A 20,957-nucleotide genomic window follows, 5' to 3' on the forward strand; every position below is an offset into this window, starting at 1 on the left:
CAGTTACAACACTATCTCTGTTTCTTCCCCTTCTCTAGATGTTATTTGCTAGCTTTTTCTTCTGCGTATGACTATAGAATGGTGTGAATATGAAACAACAAAGGCTTTCATTGACAGCTTTTGACATGTCAGCCTAAATACATGAAAAACATAAAAAAGCTTTCTGTTAAAATCAAAAGGAGGGACTTCAGCAGAGTGCACATGAGCTGATCTCTGGAACTGCTGCTCAGGAAACGATTATACTGAACTCTGTTTCCCTCAAATTATTCTCTGCTGGAAGTATCACTGAGGAATCCAGTGTAATAATGACCACAGGATCCTTTGTCAGCCACACAGCATGTGTTTTGATTATTCCCCATGTTTGAACGTGCAACAAAATTCACTTGCTAATCAGTTAGCTAAGACCTTTAAAGACACTTTGAAATATTAAGTGTTGCCAGTACAATGAATATGATTGGACACAAGAGACCAGACACTGTATATAATGAGGAAGCCCTTACATAATATATAGACTGTGATTTAAAAATGGGAATATTCTTCCAGGGAGGGCACTATTCTATGATTGTTGAAGAAACGTTACTAAGTGTTGGCTAGACGAACACTGTGTTTGATCAAAAACACTTTAAGTGGTTCCTTGTAAGTGCTCTTGACATTTGCAAAAACGTAGCTGTGAGAGCAGAATACCAAAGAAGGTTGGTCTTCAAAGTAACAAGGGTTTGCCAAGACTATCCCTTTTGCTAAGACTGTCAAATAGCCACTACTCTACATGGATGTGTTGGGGAGAAGGTAAGTAATTCCCAAAAATTGTTACATTTCATTTAGTTGTATTTTGTATTTCAGAAGGGGATGGGAAACCAGACTTGGTTCCCGTTGAGAACTGGTTCCTAGTTGTCCGATTCCTAGGAATCGGATGCCTCTGTGAGTATTGATTACTCTTGTTGATGCTCTCCGACAGTTGTGCATGCCCCATGACATAACGGCATGTGAACGCTGTCTCATGTTTATGTTTGTGATACTGGAGCAGAAGAGAAAGAATGGCTCCAATAAACCTCAGAGGACGCATAACTGAGCTAATTGTTAAGGTTAGCGGAGGCTGCATTGAGTTACATTAGAATGCGTTCATGCTCTATTCAGTAAATATGTGTATTGGGAGGAGGAAAATTATAACGTTGTCATGATGTGCTCAAACGAAATCTTGAAACATTTTTGGTGAGAAACTTTACAGTTGTTTGGAAGAGATGTTATCACAGCAGTATAGAATATATATTAGAGAAGGAATTACAACCTCATCAAACTTCCTAGCACTAACTGATCACATGGCTTGTGTGTTTTATATCAATAATCACTTAAGATGACAATAACAACGTAAAATGATAGCATTTAGAATCTCTGAAGATTTACACTCACTTCGGGGTGGTTGAAAACATTTTTCGGGATGGTGAAGGAAAAAGTTATTCTGGAACCTTGCCTGTATGTACTCTTTTTCAACTCAACAATCTATGGAGAATCCATTAGGGAATCAATAACGAATTGGATCGATAAGAGGAACAGTTAATGGAATTGGTATCAATAAAATCTTATCAATGTCCATCCCTAGGTGAGATGGGTATGTGTGTCAGTGACTTGCTGGTGGTGTTCAAATGCTTTAACAGAATGTCAGGGGGTATACAATGCAAAACTGTCAAAGCACCAATATCCTAGAGTAAAGACAAGGCTCTATTCCCAAAAGCAAGGCACTAGCACTGCAAAGGTTATGGGTTCCATTCCCTTTGTGGCTAAAGGGGTATAGCAAGACATTTTGCAAAGTATAGCCCAGGGCTAGGTCCTGAAATAGCGTTCCACAGTCAGGCTAAATGTCCCCACACACAGTGAAGAGTCCAGTTGGCTCAGGGTTGTGTAGCTGTGGGCTACAGTAGCTGCTTACAGTAGCCCACAGCTCCTTACAGCAGAAAGACAAAGAAAATGATGCACTTACAATGACGCAAGTTTAGCCTGCAACCAAGAAACAATCGAACATGTTGCTTCATACAAAGGTATGTACTGTTTCATATTCTTGATTTACTGACCCAACTAATCATTCAACATATGTCTGATGTCTGAGCCAAGTCATAACGTCAGCCATGCTGTGTTTCAGCTCAACTCTTTGGTTTGTTCTCAGTTTTGATCCTTTTGCATTCCTGCAACATGTGTGTAAAATCATTTCATAGGAAATGATTCCATTAATCCGCTGAGAAACAAAAGCCACTTTCACACATGCACCATTTACTTTTAATTTGACAGCATTTTGCCATTAAGTGGTCGTAAGCCAATATGAAGCCAATATCACGATGGCAGTAAATTAGTTAGGGCAGTTTGACTGCTCAAGAAGTAGTAAAATTGGTGCTAAGCTCCCCACTGGCATGCTCTGCTTTGCATTAAGCTCTGATGCTCAGATACTTCCTGCATCAGTGCAGCACTGGTCAAGGCGTGTAGATGGTCACATTGCATTACAATGATGTTAAGTTGTTGCTTGTGTGAACGACAGAAGCTCCCACCTTAAAGGATTTAATGTGTGAGATGTAGGGACTCTGTGCATGAAATAGCTGCCATCTTGCATAAAAGTTCAATAATCAAATCCATCACGGAGATGAGAAAGTGTAGCTCAAGCCTCAACAGCTGCTGCACAATATAAAGCTTATGCTATTTTTTTCTCAAGTGGAAAAGCACTTTTACTTACTCCACCCACACATACAACTCATATGTAACACCTTCTCTAAGGGTTGTCTGATGGCATTCTCATAAATGATAGAAACCTGAAAGTAGACAAGGAGACCAGACAACTTGAATAAATACATATGACATATGTTGAGTTATCGTCTTGTCTCCGGCATGGAAAAAAGGCTGCTGACGAACGTCTTTATTCATAGTTTTCGTTAATGAAATGAACATCGGTTACTGTTGTGACATTTTCTCAGGTTCTCAGATGTTCTTCATCCAACCAGAAAACAAATCAGTGAAAAGAGAATGATTCAAAAGAGGAAGAATGCATGCAGCCAGAAATACTCATGTATTTACATATGATCTGCCACACACACGCTGATCAAGCAAAATATGAAAGATAACAGCACGCACACACCGTCGCAAAATGAAAAACTGTTTTTGATTAGAATCTCTCATCGTCTCCTCTCTCACTCAAACCACTAGCCATAGTGTGTTTTGGTGTGTGCCGCCATGTGTGTCTATCTATCACAACGGCAATCCGCTTTAAGGTGAAAGAACCACAACACCGCATTAACAAAACCACATATGTCAGCACAGGTCACACACACACGTACACACACACTTCCTGTAAGTTGACCCTGTGGCCTGTTGGGATGGCGGCCTTCCCTTGCCCCTGACATGACTAAACAAAAGAGATGGAAAGAGGTGGAGGAGGGGTAAAGGAGGAGGAGGGAGTGGTAGGAGGGGGGTAAACATAACAAGGACATGGGGTTAAGTGTGTGTGTGTGTATGTGTGTGTGTGTGTGCGTGTGTGAGTGTGTGTGTGTGTGTGTGTCCTTTGTATGCAGTTGCTTCTTCTCTGTCTACAATAGATTACCTTTTATTTTTAAACACACTCAGACTCAGCTTATCACTCTCTCTGATACCCCTTCACTTGGTTTGGAGTGATTTCTCATTTTTGATGAAATCAGACATTATCATAAATACTGGTGTCTATTGTATAACGACACAAAATGAATCATAAAAAACATAAACAACAAGAAAATCATGCGTTATTTTCCTATACATCCCCTTTGGCCCTCTCTCTTCCCCCATCCCTCCGGCTCTCCACTTGAGTGTGTGCGACTGCATACATGAAAGGAGCATGTTGTCTCTCTCACACGTCATCCTGATTGAAGTGTCCCTGTATGTTTTGGTGGAATACAATGATATTCAAGTTATATATATATATATATATATATATATATATATATATATATATATTTGATTAAAATACTGCAGCACTGTGTTTTTGATGAAAAGCAACACTTGAGATGCTATGCACGAAATGGCTTTTCCAGTAAAGATTTATTGTGAAGTAGCGGTGTAGATTGCTGGATGTTACTCACTGGTGGTAAATGAAACACAGCCCAAGTGCTGCTGAACTCCCAATTTTCTACCCACGGGAAGTACTGAGTTACTCAGTACATATGTAATGTGAATATAATGAAATAAAAATGGTTAAAGCTCTCAATTCAAACCGGAATGAATATGGTGTGTGTGTGTGTGTCTGTGAGTGTATGTGTGTGTGGTCAATCAGCTACAAAAGCACCTGGAAACACAAACAGGTACACACAAGGATTTCAGACTGTTATTGAGCTGTTGTATGTCCACCCATCCATCCATCTGTCAGAAGACACAGCTGCTCCACACCTTCCTGAACGCTGTGCTAACTTTCCACAAGAAGAAGTTTGTCTGCGAGAAACTATAAGATCCTTACACCTACACTGCAGACACAAACCATAACTGGCTGTGAATGCATCCATAATCATTACAATAACAATAATTTCTCACTGTAGTTCTGTTCATTCAAAATGAATTTACATGAACGATACAAATGAGCAGATTAGTCGTCAGTTGCCTGAAATGTTTGGCTTCATCATGAAACAAAGAGGGGGGACGGCTCCCTGCAGGATGCTGAGCAGTAGAGCAACAACAAGAGGAATAGAAACACACACAGGAAAGAAGCAGGCACAGGTAAACACACACATTCTCTCTGTGATCACCCCTCCTCCCACACACACGCACACACCACCTCCAGGTGCTCATAGTTCATTTTACCGTCACATCGTCTGTCTTCATTTCCCTCAGCAGCTAGATAAGACCTGAAAGGAGCCTGCTAGTGAGACAAGGGCCCTGTGTGTGTATGTGTGTGTGTGTGTGTGTGTGTGTGTGTGTGTGAGTGTATTGTATAAGTTACTATTTCTCAGTGATACTTCGGAATGTTACCATTTTCCCCCAATTTGCTACTACTTTTCTCCTCAGTTGTCAACTAATTTCTGTAATATTACTAATAATAATATTAACTTCAAAGTTTTAAGTATTTGTAAAATCTAGTTTTGAACATTGTTGCCGTTTGTTTTTTGCATCATAAAACAACACACAGGGATTTTGAATTTAGATATGAAGTTTTTTTTCAGGGTGAAACTGAAAAGAAACTTAATGGTGTGTTAATGGTGTGAGGCAAACACTAGCATTAAATAATAAAATGGAACAGTATCTGAGAGGAGATAGATTATTTACTGGATAACAGTTTAAACGCTACAACGAGAAACTTTCATTGTGTATTGATTTTGGCGGACCCTGTGTTTCAAAGTGGTAGTCTTTCCGAGCTCCAGAGTCACTTTAGAAAACCTCTTTTTTAGTGTCTGCACACGAGCTGGTTGCTGCCCCGTTGGAGTCTGAGCTGAAAGAGTTTCTAGTGAACCTTTGTGTCATAAATCGTTGCGCCAATTCAGGTCGGATGACAAGCATTAAGAATAACTATATAAAAAGAGGTAAAACATTCCTGCTGACTTGTTTTACTTATGTAGGTCAGATAGAGGCATCAGTATTATATTGAGACTGTTTCATAACCAGTTAAAAGTTCCTCACAGTAACTTTAAGAAAACTACAGTCAACTAGGAGATTCACTCACATCATTTTCACAAAGGCTGGACTCCCAACTTGCAGCTGGGCCTCTACAGGGCTGTCATGACGTAATTGTAATTGCAGCTGACAGTGATCCAGTGAGTGCAGCTCTTTGGAAAAAAGGCTTTATTATCACAGACATGGTCAGCGTTTATCTAAGGTGGTGCACAATTTATATCATGGAGGTCACACTGGAATTCTCCATGCAAAGGAAGAAAGGGATTACAAGTGTGAAGAGATGGAGGAAATAGGGAGAGTAGTAAGGAGGAAGGGGAGAGGTTGAGAGAGAGAGAGCGACACACAGAGCGAGAGAGAGGAAGAAGAGGAGGTGTGCTTGCAAACCATCTGGACTCAGTCTCTGATAAGAAACACTTAGTCAGCGAGTACCTCATCACTCAACCAGCTCCCTCTCTTTTTTCTCTCGGCCTTGTGTAAACTAGTCTGAATCTTCCGGCTCGGTCTCTTTTTTTACTCTCCATTCACTTCTACAGGAAGTGATAAAGTGGAAATGAGTGATAAAAATGATAATGATAAGGCTTATGTGGGAAAAGTGGAGAAAAAAGAAAGGTCAAGAACTGTTGTGGCTCAGGAATTCAGCGAGATGAACTCGATACACAAAAGGTTGCTGTTTATCTTATTCTTTATGTCTACAGTGGGAACATATATATTCAGCTAATAAGTAGACAATTACATGAAACATGTTTCCACAAATTCACATGTACAACTCATTCACTACACATTTGTTAAACTCATTACCTTCACATATGTTTTAATGTACTGTGATGCACTACAAACAGAGTGACCATTAAGCTTGTGTTACAAGGTAATTGGACGAAATATACAATGTTAAATTTGAATAAATGTATTATTATTATCACCATTATTAATATGTTGGTATTTTTAAGAATGTTATCATTATTACTCAATTGAAAGCATCAATTGTTAAAAGTCCCATATCGTAGAAAGTGAGATTTCCATGTCTTTTTGGATTGTAAAGCAGGTCTAGGTGATATATAAATACTGTGAAAGCATCCAAACGCTCAATCCCTGGAGAAAAGTACACAGCCAGTATTCAGAAACTGTGAGATTAATCAAGACTTTTGTAAGGTTGTGATGTGACAACTATACAGACTACTATTATTGCAACTGCTACTGCAGCACAAGAAAATGTTGAGATAATGTCAAATGATGATACATTCACGATGTATATTTGAGATCAAATTGTTTAATGCATACTGAAATCTTTCTGCAGCACAAAAGTCCTGAATAGTTCCCCTAACTAATGCCTCTGTTGAGTAATAGTACCTGTGGACACCTCATTCTTTACACGTAAAATAATTCCTGCGTTATGGACCTGACACGCACCTCCGTCCACAATATGATTCATAATAATGTGAATGCTCTGACTGCTTCTTTTGATTTGTCTTCACTCCTGAAATGAGAAGCAGAAATTCGTTTTTTTTTCAATTTGTCCTTTTGAATTAGTGATAAGGAGGGATGGCGCTGTGCTCTCTCTCGGGGAGCTGTCTGACAAACACACATACACAACAATACACAGACACAAAGTAGAATACTTTCAGACACGTACGAGGTTCATCACACACATATATAAATTCCCACTAACACGCACACACTCATTCACACAGCAGTCCAAAGGCACACAAACACCCCACAATAAAGACACATTGCTGCTACGCTCATATGATAAATGAACTATAAATGCCCTTGTATGTCATGGAAAATAATAAAAGAAAAATAGTGTGAAAATAATATAAATGAGCTGGACCCTCTGTGCCGCCCCTAGTGAGTGTTGTGTGTGAACTATTGTAAATCTTTGTGTCTGTTCAAGTATGCTTAGCTAAGAATAATGTTATACAGCACATCACTGTGTAAGTGTGTGTGTGTGTGTGTGTGTGTGTGTGTGTGTGTGTGTGTGCGTTTGTGTAGTGTACAGGGCATTTTAGGAATAATTGAAACTTTGTATTTTCTGAGTAATAGCCCCATCTAGAGTAATGCAGTCCATCAGGAAAATTACGACAGACGCACACACACACACACACACACACACACACACACACACACACATACACATAACTCTACTTGCAAGAGCAAGCCACTGCCTCACATTCGTTGCTTAACTCCTGTTTCAAAGTGATGTCCTTCCTCTGATGACTTTCATCATCTTTCTAGCTTTGAAACATAAATACACACACACACACACACACACACACACACACACACACACACACAGGCCCCTATATCGCAGACACCCAATCTATCTCACACATCACTCTCAAAGGCCTTGTTGCTAGGAGATAGTGCTCTATTTGTGGAGAGAGAGCGACAGAGAGACATACAGCGAGATGGGTGGTGGTGGTGGTGGAGATAAACGAAAGAAAAGTGCAGGGATGAGAAATTGAGGAGATAAGAGAGTCAAGTTCCTTTAAAGCAGGATGAATCTCTCAAGACTCTCTCTCTCAAACATGGACCAGAAACACTGGGACAATGTGTGTGTTCCTGCAGGCCACGCATGGTCGCTCATGTGAATGTGCACATATCCGTGCAGTAAATGCCAGTGTGTGTGTGTGCATGTGTGTGTGTCTGTGGCTTCCAACTGCAGCAGTGGTGGGATCCAGCAGGTCATATAATGGTTGGCTGGTCACATTGTCTGCCTCAGCGGTCAGTCATTCACACACACACACTGTCTCCTTTAATCTGCAAATACATCTATTATAATCTGATAAAACCTGCAGAGAAAGAAAATCCTCATCTGAAACGCTGTGGGCCCAACTACATGTCAACAGGCTGAAACTTTAACGAACACACTCGCACTGCCTTCAACTTGTTGTCCTTCTGAGAACAACAAATATCTAGAAAATAACTAATTCCATAGTGAATCCAATCAAAAGTAACACTTTACTTGCATATAAACGGACGCATCATATTGATAATAATACTGATATACAATAATGACAGCTGGTACGGATAAGTATATTCAAACTGCAATGACACTTGGGTCTAGTTTCCATTAGTGGTAACATACCGACGGGTAAATGTGATGCAGTGTGGATACATTTTTGTTGCTTTAAATTCTCAAACATCTGTGCTTCTGCATTTCTTTCTCCATAAGGGGGACCCTCCAACTGACACTGACACTGTTGTATTTAGTAGAAACACACATGAACATATGGGAGAACTGAAGTTAGATTTATTCATTTAAAATCTCCCCGTAATTGCCATTAAAAGGAAATATTCTATTATGTCTGTTGCGCTAGTGGATCATCTGCATCAAATGTACCCAAATAAGCCACATGCAGAAATTAATAAGAAGAGAAACAATTTGTTTATTTCACTACACTTTGTCTATTTCAAGTTTAGATAATGCCTCATTTGCTTTTTTCACCTGTAGTGTCTTCAAAATGCCTGTAATTTAACAAAACATCTTTTTAGAGGCTGTTTTCTCTAAATTAGACGAGCACTAACACCCACCAAACTTTCCAGTTTCGTTCCTATCTATATTCTGAAGGTTTTACAGGTTTGTTCATATATCATTCATAGCCTAATTTATACATACTTTTATTAATAAAAACATGGGAGTAAAAGTATTTTCTGATTTATTTATGAAGTATTTTGAACCTGCCTTTATCCAATGTTAAGATTTCTGTTCTGGAAATGTATGCAAATTAGTACATATTTGATGTGACGATAAGGGCCTATTTGCATATTCAAACATAATTTTTCAGAAAATTTATAATACAAAAAAATAAATGAGTTAATGTTAGTGATCACCTGGGGAAGTTTCATAGCGATATCTATTATGTTCCATCTATACTATTGGGTGTCTCCCAGCAGTTATTGTCTAACAATTATTACACCTCTGCATTGTGAAGCCCCATAGGTAAACCCATTGCTGATTCTAAGCAAGCTGCTCAATTCAGTCCATTACTAAAAATATAAAAAGTAAAAAAAATGTTATTAGTTCTGAGCTTTACATCTATTCAAATGAAACTTCTTTGTTTACTATGCCTTTGTATTCTTTTTCTATCCCGCTGTGACTATAATCATTCTGAAATCGTATTAGTTTTATAATGAGGCCTTCTGTCGTTTGAACACCACAACAAGTTAGGTCATCCATAATCGCACAGTTCAAAACTTCCTTAATATGCTGCTGCTTACTAACTTTACCAAATTAGACTTTTTTGGTGTTCCATTGCACCAGTGGAATGCAGCAGCTGTCTGTGCTGGTTGACTGACTGCATTTTCTCTCACAGTGGTTGGTCTGAAGCTCACAGTCCGCCTAATCCACTAAAACATTCCAGAGGAGCAGAAAGAGCCCTTATATGTGCACAAAAAAATCACCTTGACAAACCTGTCAAATCTATCCAGTAGAATGTAATTAGTCACATACACAAGGACTTCAGACAAAAGCTCTGCCACTTATAACTAGTATTCTAAACCACACACATGCACCATTACAAATCATCATCTCATACTACACACAGCATCTGTTAGTATCAACCGCTGTAATGCTCCAAAAATAATTCCACTACTTTACTTTGTGACATATTCACAGCATCTGCACCTGTCTTTTGCTTTCTGCTCACACACATTTTAGCAAACCTTTTTAGATCCATATGTGAGTAAATAGAAGCAAATATGTTTGCAGAATTGCCATTTGACCTTTTGTGCAGAATGGATAATGAATTCAATATGAAAAGGATATATCATTTTATAGCCCCTTAATTCTCGCTCTGACGTCTGACCATTCCTAATAGGGGCACTGGAATCTTAATCAGTGACACATGTTCCTCCCTCTACCACCGTCTCTGCCCTCCTCTTCTTTACGATCCGTCCATCCACCGCCGTTTTGAAGATCTTTTCCTCTCACCGTGACAGTTTAATTCCTTTAATCCATCACTTGCTTTCTCTTTTGCTTCGTAACTTGCACGCACATTTTTTTAGGAGTGTCTCAAAATTTATGTTTCTAATTGAAAAGGTAACAGTGGGGGGGTGGGGGTGGGCAGTAAGAGGAGAAGACTGAAAGAGAGAGAGAGAAAAGAGAGAAAGACACACACACACACACGGAGAAAGTAATGGAATGCAAATCTCGGTGTCTGGAAGCGATTAGGTAAAAAGCTAAAGCCCGTCTTCTCTTTCTGTGTCTGAGCAGCAGAACACAGTCCAGCCACCCTAACCCTCACCTCACCACACACACACACACACACACACACACACACACACACACATCAACATGCCTTTCAAAATACACAAGGCTAAAAGCTGAAGCGTTAAATTGTCAGAAAGTCACTTAAGATGTGCTGATGCTTTCCTGGGGTAACCCTTATTTAACTGGGTTAAATACCCAGTTCCTTCAAAGTGACAGACAGCAAGGTTCTAAATGTATTCTTATTTCAAGTTAATCATCCTATTCATTGATTCAGTTCTAAGAAAAGAAAATGTAATTTAATCAACCAATGACAAATGTTTTTATCAGTACTCATTAGATAGCAGAATTTATTTTTACTTCTGTGCTATAGATAATTTGTTGGATAAAATAAAAATCAGACTGACAAATACACATGTTTTTTAAAAATAGAACATAGAAATATTACACAAAAAATGAAAGACAAATGTGCTCATCTCCTGTGGGGGGTACCGATACGAGATGACATCAAAACTGTCTCCACAAGTGTCAAAATGTGGAGATTGAAGAGAACGAATGTCTACTGAGTGTGCCTAATAAATCAAGTTAGAATACAATGTGCGTTTGTCACAAAGCCCAGCTTTAGAGCCCAGAGCAGTGGGCCGACCTGTCTTCATCGTCAGCTGGAGCAGAGGTTCTCTTTTGATTACAAGGTAGGGAATATACCTGGGGCCTCTCCATGTATGTCCCTTGGAATAATTTGAATTAGTCTTTTTTTATACTTCTATAGTTTTAGTTATGGGAAAAACATAAGATACATGTAATGTAAATTATTAGACATGTATTAAACAAATCTGCAGATTCTAAGAGTTAGAGATTTGTTAGATTAGACCGTAATCTAAAAACTTCAATCCGGTTTCCTACACATATTTACCAATAAAGACTTATCCTTGTGTTTGAGGGAACTGTTTATAACTATCAGAAACATCTGTGTGTACATTACAAAGAAGAATAAAAGGCCGGAGTGTGACGTTACCCCAAACGTAACATTATGTGACATCTGCTTGGACATTATTTATTGAACCAATACAGATTTGTCTCAGACGATCTACACTGAAGCACATATGTACTCTGTTATACAGGTATTTGTGAGGCACATTTACATGACTTTTTCCAAGACTTTTTCCAGGCCTGGAATTTGCTATTGCCTGTGTTATAGATTTAAATATTAAATCTATAACACTTATATATTTATGAGTGTTATATAAATCTATTATAGATCCTATAACATATATATGATCTTAAGGATCTATAACACGTATATATCCTTATATGAAGGAAAAATAAATAAATACATGTTATATATACAGTATATACACACAACTAATTTATAATTATTTTTTTTCTTCATATATATATATACATATATTAATTATTTATTTTATTGTTCAACAAATACTGTCACATCTATAAATATATAAATGTATATGTATATATACATACATTTTTCATATCATGATAATCTAAATGACACTTTTACGGACTTTCTGGCAGATTGCCACGGTCCCCTGGGGGTCCCCGAACCACACTTTGAGAATCATTGAGCTAAAGGTAAAAGAAAAAGCAACAGTGAAGTGAATTTATATAAAAAGTGTGATCAGTTCAAAGTAATCCGAAATATACAAATGTCTGCCAAGTGAAAACATTATGACGGGGATGCAGTTTACGCTTCTTTGAATTACAGAATAGAATTAAAATGCTTTGCATGAATTTTATAAATAAAATAAATGAAGTATAAATTTAAACCAGACATCATTGTATGTAGTGTCACGTTAGAGTTAAACAAGAATAATTACATTAGAAACATTTAAACTTTTTCTAAACTATTTACATAAGTGCAGGCTGCTTCTTAACATTATAGTTCACCATCCATTGTATTCTATTAAATTGTAATTATTATTATTATCATTATTGATATTACTTTTTTTATATTGTTGTGCAACGTCAAAGTCCATTTTATCTGCAGGGCGGATTTGATAAGTTACATTCGTTCATTCTTAACATCAAACTGATGAAAGTTATTATTGGGCCTTTGCAAGAAAATATGGCATTAACTGACAGCTGATAGCTGTAGACCTTCTGTAGAGCATTGACTGAACGACTTTCCCAGCACATTACAAGCTGTGACAGCAGGACGAAGAGCAAGAACAGGCAACATGTCTACTCGGGATAAGGAGGAAGCAATCTGAAAAAAGAGATCCAAAACTGGTTACAAGGAGACATCTAGGGGCTGAAACGTCTCTGGTAACTTTGCCAACAACTATGATTGACAGCAGTTTGTCCTGAATGTTTCTCATTATGTCCTCCACATTGATTGGAACCCTAATTAAGGTAATATTCCCCATCTCCATTCCCTTTGAATATTGCCCCTACGTAATGGCCTCAAAATCAAAACCAGACCTTCAGGCTAATGCTTACTTTATGATTAACCACTGAAATATTTATACATGTGTGTGTCACCCTGTGTGTGTGTGTGTGTGTGTGTGTGTGTGTGTGTGTGTGTGTAGCACAGAGATGCAAGATAATTGATTGGCAGCCTTTGCTACTTACTAAAGAAGAAGCTGACAGTGATTTTGATGAATCTGAGCTGAAATAGTGAATTACTGGTTGGCATGAGGACTAGTAGGAGACTGAGTGAGTGCAATAATCAAACGTAAAAAAATAAAATGACTGCTTGCTTGCTTGACTGACTGGCTGGCAGTCGACTTACTGACTAACTTGCCGCTTGATTTGACCTTATAGTCTTGACTTCGGAAAGTGTGACCACGGCCAAGACTCCGAAAAAAAAGGGACAAAAGAGAGAACAGGCAGTGGATAAAGAAAACAAATATATTTAGGGCGAAAATAAAAGGATAAGAGAAAGATGAGAATGTGGAAAGAGAGCAAAACGAGAGAGAAGAAAAGGGAAAATAGAGCAAGACGAAACACACTACTTGGCTCCGATGCAAAGACGCGTTTTCCCTCTACCTCTTGCCACTTTCTCACCAAATCAAACCATGAGGCCCCAGACTGGCACTATTTTAACACACACACACACACACACACACACACACACACACACACACACACACACACACACACACATTGATTGACTGTGAGTTTACATTCAGTCAGTGAATTCACACAATGACAGGCAATTGACTAGAGACCAAGCAATTTCCCGAGGCATGCATGCAGGCACACACACACATACACACACGTCACATTGTTTATCTTGAAGAGAAGAAAAGACAAAAAAATGCAGTGTTCTATTACCTTGTCTGTGTGAGTACTCCAGTGTCGCCCGGCTTGAAGGGTTAATGCTCCCAAAAAACACATAGGATCCTTTCAGGCACGCATGAACACTCGGAGTCGTCCTGCTGCTGATGGGAAAAATAATAAAACACCCCTGTCTCTGTCTTCCCCTCGCTTTTTTCCCCTCTCTCTTCTTTGGTGAGGATTTACAGAGCACAAGCCTCTGTTTTCTGAGGTTTGTTCTCGCCTCTCTCTTTCTCTATCTGTGGGACTGCCTCAGTCTTTTCCTCTCACTTCTTCTCATCCAGCCTCTGCGCTCCAAGTGAGAGATGGAGAAGAAAAAACGCTGGAGACAAAAACAACTCTCTCCTCTGATCCCCTTCTTTTTCCTCGTCTCTGTCAGTTAAATAAAATGCAGAATTCCCCTCCTTTATTCTCTACTCCGGTTCCTTTCTCTTTCTGCCTGCCTGCCGCTGCCTCTCTTAGTGTGTGCGTGTTAGTGTTAGTGTGTGTGTGCGTGCGTGTGTGTGAGCACCGTCTCCTCGTCTGCCTCTGCCACCTCTGCTGTGTCTGCCTGCCTCTCTCCCTCTCTCTCCCTCTCTTTGCTTTTGTAAGTTTGAAGCTCTCTTGCTGGTTGAGCGAGGAGGGAGGCGGAGCCATGAGGCCAGGGGAGCGGAGGGAAAAATGGGATTGGTTGATACAGAGGGGGGTGAGTGAGAGCGAGAGAAAGAGAGAGAGAGAGAGGAGTGAGAGGGGGAAATGAGCGGAGGGAGGGATGGGCGGGGTTTGGGCATTTGGAGGCTGGAGGTGTAGATGTGTGGAGAAAGAGGAGAGGACGGCGGGGCGAGAGGCACTCCTCTCTTTCTTTCTCCCTCTCCCTCTTTCTCTCTCCCCCGTCTCTCTCCCCCCTCTGTGCATTCTTTTGCTGTGATCTCCCCGATTTCCCGACCACATATGTATTCATAGCACAGAAACTACACCTCTCAGCCGCTCACACATGATCTCTCTCTTTCTCTCACTCTCACACACTCACACACGTACGCACTCCCACATTTATGTGGAGTGTGTGTGTGTGTGTGTGTGTGTGTGTGTGTGTGTGTGTGTGTGTGTTAGGTTTTGAAGCAGCTGTATAAACCAAAGGTACTGAGAAAGAGGAGGGTGATAAGTTTCACTAAAAGGGACTCAGCAGCAGACGTACACACACACACACACACACACACACACACACACATGCAGAAGTCCACATTTGTTGTCATGTTTTGTCATTGAAATTGTAATCTTGAACATTTGATTTAAATAAATACAAATAATCTAACAGAGCAAGTAGTCAAACATTCTAGTGGTGTAGTGTTTGTGCAGATGTGTGTGTGCTTTGTGTAACAGTCACTGTGTGTGTTCCTGAGGCGACAGTGCTGCTGCAGCTTGGTGTATTTCTGTGAGAAAATCTGAATCCCTTCTAGAACTGTTTTTTAGCAGAATAATCTGGGAAAAAAAAGAAGTAATAATTCAGATTACTTGAATGCATTGTGATAATAAATTACACCACCGTACAAATATTACAGCGGAATAAGTAAACTGATGTTAAATCTGATGTATTGAAATTAAAGTTCAATAATTTATGTTGTACATATTCATTTATTTGGGTATTTTCTCTTTGACTGATTATTTTTTTCTCTGATGTTCTAAATAGTATTTGTTTTATTAATGCAAGTGAAAGTTCAGGTGTAAATTTAAGTGAAGCTGAAAGCAGCATAGGTTTTTTTACGTATCAAAAAAAAAAAAAAATATATATAATATCTAAATGAATAGATCTATTATACACCAACATAGTATAGAAAGAAGTCTGTCCAGTTATCAACATGGGGATTTTCATTCACACACACACACGCGCACACACACGCGCACACACACACACACACACACACACACACACACACACACACACACACACACACACACACACACATTCACTTTGTGTTGTTAGTCCTTCTAGTAATATCTGTGTAGCAAGGGTCTGAGGATATCGCTTGGAAGGAAATTGACATTCATTCCATTCTTTCACACATGGGCAGCCTTTCACCGTTCACACACACAAGCATGGACACTCACACGAACGTGAACAAGTGTCGCCAACATTTTACAGAACACATAAATGTCCTCCGTTCCTGTTCTCCAAAGAGAGGATCGACAGAACAACATGAGCTCAGTTCGGATGACTTTACTGCACAAGAGACGGGGCATAATGCCACCAGAGGATAAGCGGATGATCACACAGAGAGCATCGATGCAGACACATCCGCTTTGACAACGCTGAGGCAGGCCGGGTTTAGTGAAAAGGCTCGATGAGTGTGGTGTTCTCTGGACCAGCTGTGACAATGATGAGGAATACGACTCCATGTCCAGCCCCAAAAAGTTAAGAATATCTTTGCTTGAAAGTAAATCTCTTCATGGTTGGGTGAAAAAAAAGAAAGGCGTTATTCGATGTACTCTATATGAGCAGAACAATGCATGGACTCCAACATATCCTTGTACAATGGTTCATATAATATCTTAGGAAAGTTATGTTGTTCTTCTTCATGCCTACGAATGTCCAGCAACTATGCAAGCATCTACGGTGCAGCACCTGCAGGCCACAAAACCACTTGGTCAGGTTCAGGAAAAGATCCTATTTTGAGATGTAATAAGTACAGAAGTGGTGTTACTTTTTAGAACCACAGACTTTATATAGAAGTATGAACAGTGTGTGAGCCCAGCCTGTGAAGTCTAAAGGTACCAGTGTGTTAAGTCCAAAACTACTGGTTTAGAACCTCCGTCCAGGCCCCAGGAAGGCTGAGCTCTGTGTTTGTTATGGAAGTGCCATGCTCCTGGATTACAGTATGATCCCTTTGTAGAGCGTGTAATGAGCCGAAGGCTTTATTCATGCTTTACCATGAAACTCAAGAACCATGTGCTTTTCATGCTGACTGTACACTGTAAACTGCAGTGTTTCTGTGGATGTTTGGGTCTCTACAGTCGTAGTTTCAGCAAATCCAAGGTTGGATGGTTTGACCCAATTCAAATAACCTTCGTCACAACACCAATGGATCCAGTCACTTTTGCTGCAATTGTGGACGTTATAGACTTGGGGAATTATGAGTCATATATGGAATTAATTCTATAAATCAGTTACTTGTTCTCTAAATGTCAACCTGAAATCTAAATTCTACAAAACGTTTGAAAATATAAATAAAAAATGTTAAAAGGAGAATAAAACAGTGTTTGTATATTACAAAACATCTAAGCCTTAACACTCTGAGTGGGCATTTCCCTTGGCATCGGTTGACTGACAACTGAGAGTGGGCGCCTCCAAGAGAACTGCTGTCAACTTCTGTTGTGCTCTACTGACTGGAGAATCAAATCCACATAGCATTAGTTGTTAACTAGCAGGTTAAGTCATGTGTCCCTTCCAGACATATGTGAAGACTCATTGTGCTGTTAAGTTATATAGAAAGGGTGTTGTGTTAGCTCTATCACTCTTCAACTGGTCAAAATGTGGTTGACAGAAAAATTGGTGTGAAGAGCAACAACTTCAGAACCCTGGCTGGTTCTCTGCCTGCTCTGCTCTTGGAACTTAAAAACTAATTGTTTAGAGGTTACCAAGTGCTTATGACACAATTAGTTGCAAAGGTTCATGCCCCCTGGAGAACAATAATGCTGGGGGTGGTGTCACTGCAGAATGATGAATACAATGTTCTTTTCTGGTAATGACAATTTGACCACACATCAAAACACATGTATATATAGAGTAAACTGATTCCTTAGGAAAACATCATTATAATTTAAGTTTGACCTGATGATATTAAATAGGAGGAAAAAGAAAACATAAGATCAATGTGTGACTATAAATAAAAATATAGGCCTACAAAAGTCCTCAATCAAGCCAGTCCTTTTTATGATCTCATTTGATTCTGAAATGTAAAGATACATAATTCTGTTCCCAAAGAACTCATTTAGTCATGACACACACAGCCTAAATATTTTATTAACCTATACATCTTCATCATCATCATCATCATCATCATCATCATCTTCATCACACATACACACACAAGCTAATGATATAAGCATCATCTCCCATAGAGGTTAATGGAGTATGGATTTTGGCATAGAGGCCACTGGCAAGAAGATGAGGATATTAAGGGTAGAGTTATCCTTAATGCCACAGCTTTTATTACATATTTCCCTGGTATATATACCACTATGTTTTTTATCTTTGTACCTTTGTATGGACAGTAAATACGTAACCATCCATGTCTCCATCTCTTTATCTATCTATCAATTTGCCGGTTCATATATTAAGTGCTTCCATGCAGGGTCTGAAATTAGAAGCCCCCACATGTGGGTTAATTGTTGTCAGTGACGGGTAAAATCATCACGCTTTCCACGACTTTGGCAGACAGGGAAAACGCAAAAATGAAAGATGTATTTTGTAAGGTCAGCGTACGAATGGAAAGAGCTACGGGACTTCAGATTCGCTCGTGACTGCTATATAAATGCAAAGCTATTGGCAGTAGGACCTTGTTCGTTTTGATTGACGGTCGAAGTTCACCAACTTCTAACCAATAACTATCACATTCACACATTCATACACGCCCACTCTCACACTATTGTATTAGCCTCACTAGCTACCTCCCATATCAATTCTGTCTGAAAGTCTGTCACGTCATGCACACCAAACTCTAACTTCTGCAATGAATTTGCCAAGGCTGAAAATACGGGACTCAGCTCCCCTGAGTGAGACGTGAGCTCTCCAGTAAGCCTCATGAGAGAATTTTTTTTCTGTATAAATTCCTGCATATGTGAGTCAGTCACATATGTGTAGGGTGAATGACTGTAGCCACCTATGAGGTGATTACTATATCGTCTCTCTTTCTGAATGACGTGAAACCACTTGAAAGCGACAGCTATCAATAAGACAGCGATCTGTGTGGGAGAGACTTAATGCCCTTGTCGGCAATACATACCCAGCATATCTTCTGTGAAGACCCGTCCCTACTCTGCCTCTGATTGAAATAAAACTTGAATGTATTGCTAAGGTGGTGAAGATGTGCAGGTGAGGCAGAGTGTGTCTCTCCAGTGTGTTCTGTGCTCCTTACAGGACGGTCCTGTTCACTGCAACGATTCTACACACAAAAACTGTGTGAAAATGCTGGCGTTGTGTTCTGCAAGTCTTTAACGGCATTTGATATTATCTTGGATTTCTACAACCAATGAAGATAATTCAGTCAGCCTACTTGAGCGGTTGAGGAGATATATATATATTCATACAATATATATATATATATATATATATATATATATAAATATATTCACACACTATATATATATATATATACAGTGTGAATATATAGTGTGAAAATATATATATATATATATATATATATATACATATTCACACTATATATATATATATTCATATATATATAGTGTGTGAATATATATACGTAAATCGGGGAAAAGCAAGAAATCCTTCCGACTGCCACATCCTGGCCCTTCATGAGCTGCAGTGGACTCCACAAGTGACCACAGGTGTCAGTACTATACAGTCCAGCCCTTTACTTTCCCTGTAACTTTTCAAAACAGACAAGCTGACAACCACGTCCATTTTACGCAGCATTGGCCAGATGTGCAGAGGTGTGACATTCTCTCTTTTCATTCTTCACTCAACTACTTCTGTTACTTTTCGTGTTTACGAGTGAAACACAATGAATGCCAGTATGGAGGCTGTGTGAACTGTTCTCCCGTCTCACCGTCTCTGCCTTTGAGTGTGAGCGTTCTGAACAGCTATAAACACTTTAGCGTTCAGACGGACGGTTATACAACACCTCGTACAAACCTATTTGACTTTGTGCAGGCTCCTGTAGTCTTATTGTTTTGCATTGATACCATAGAGGGTTACAAACATTGCCCAGAAAACAAGCCATGATCTCTGCAATGAACCAAATCATCAGTTAAACAGGGTGATCAGAAGGACATTGAGTTTCTACTTGACTGAGCATGAACACATCTGATAAGAAGCTGATGTTTCACACGACAATGTCTGAATTTATGGTTCATATTTTAGTCCAATCTTTTTTTCCACTGGGCTGTTTTCATTGGTCGCATGCAGATTCAAAAGAGGAAACTGACATTTACACTTTTCCTTTGCAGCTGTGTATATAGACACTTAAATCTCTCTGATGTTACTGAACCACATGCATTTCACAGCAGTGGGTTGCTGTAGCTCTCAATGTTAATACTGCCACTTCACACTAATGCTGACAAACAACTGCTCAACAACAGCCACAGTCAGAGTGTGTGTAGATAAATCAATATTAGATATGGAAAATGTTTTGATCACTTTACAGACTTAACAGATGCTTTACATGAGCCTCTTGTCATTTACCATTCAGCACATAACGGTCACATCATGGTTAGAAGTCTTGTGCTTATGTAAATTACCTGATATTAAAAATGTTTCTCGTCTCATCCAGTTTCTCTTCATTTCTCTTTGTATTTTTTTTCTATCGTGTCATAGCGTACTCTATGCTTGGACCAAAAAATATAAAATACATTGTTTCAGCTCTCTGTAAGGTGTTTTACCAATCTAGTGTTACTGATCTTACTGAAACTCCACCGAAATTGACGGAGTGTCCTTGAGTTTCCGCTTCAGAGTCCCTGTCTCAATAGGAAAAATCTTTCAAGAAGTTTTTCTTACAAGAAAGGATTACATTTGAATCTCATACATTTTTGAATGTTTCCCCACATCGAATACAAACTTCAGTGTTGTCCATTTACCTATTTTTTATCCCAATTCCCTGTGGTAAGAGAATGCTGGAGAGAGGGGGTTGTA

General features: G+C 39.2%; 1 protein-coding gene across 6 annotated transcripts in view; it reads right to left on the reverse strand.

The window, feature by feature from the left end:
* tenm3 (teneurin transmembrane protein 3) overlaps positions 1-20,957 on the reverse strand; it is a 336,797-nt gene that overhangs the window by 198,049 nt on the left and 117,791 nt on the right. The window contains exon 1 of one of the 6 annotated variants that reach the window (XM_068727442.1): positions 14,108-14,340. The exons of 4 other annotated variants lie outside the window; for them this stretch is intronic. The gene's annotated coding sequence lies outside the window, so the exon portion shown is untranslated. Of the gene's footprint in view, positions 1-14,107; positions 14,341-20,957 lie in introns of those variants that run through there. One more of the 6 variants, XM_068727441.1, reaches the window with a different exon arrangement.

Source organism: Cebidichthys violaceus, unplaced genomic scaffold, assembly GCF_023349555.1.
Source record: "Cebidichthys violaceus isolate CVI_PGR_0920_01 unplaced genomic scaffold, fCebVio1.0.p SCAF_4, whole genome shotgun sequence".
In the NCBI taxonomy this organism is placed as follows: Eukaryota; Metazoa; Chordata; class Actinopteri; order Perciformes; family Stichaeidae; genus Cebidichthys; species Cebidichthys violaceus.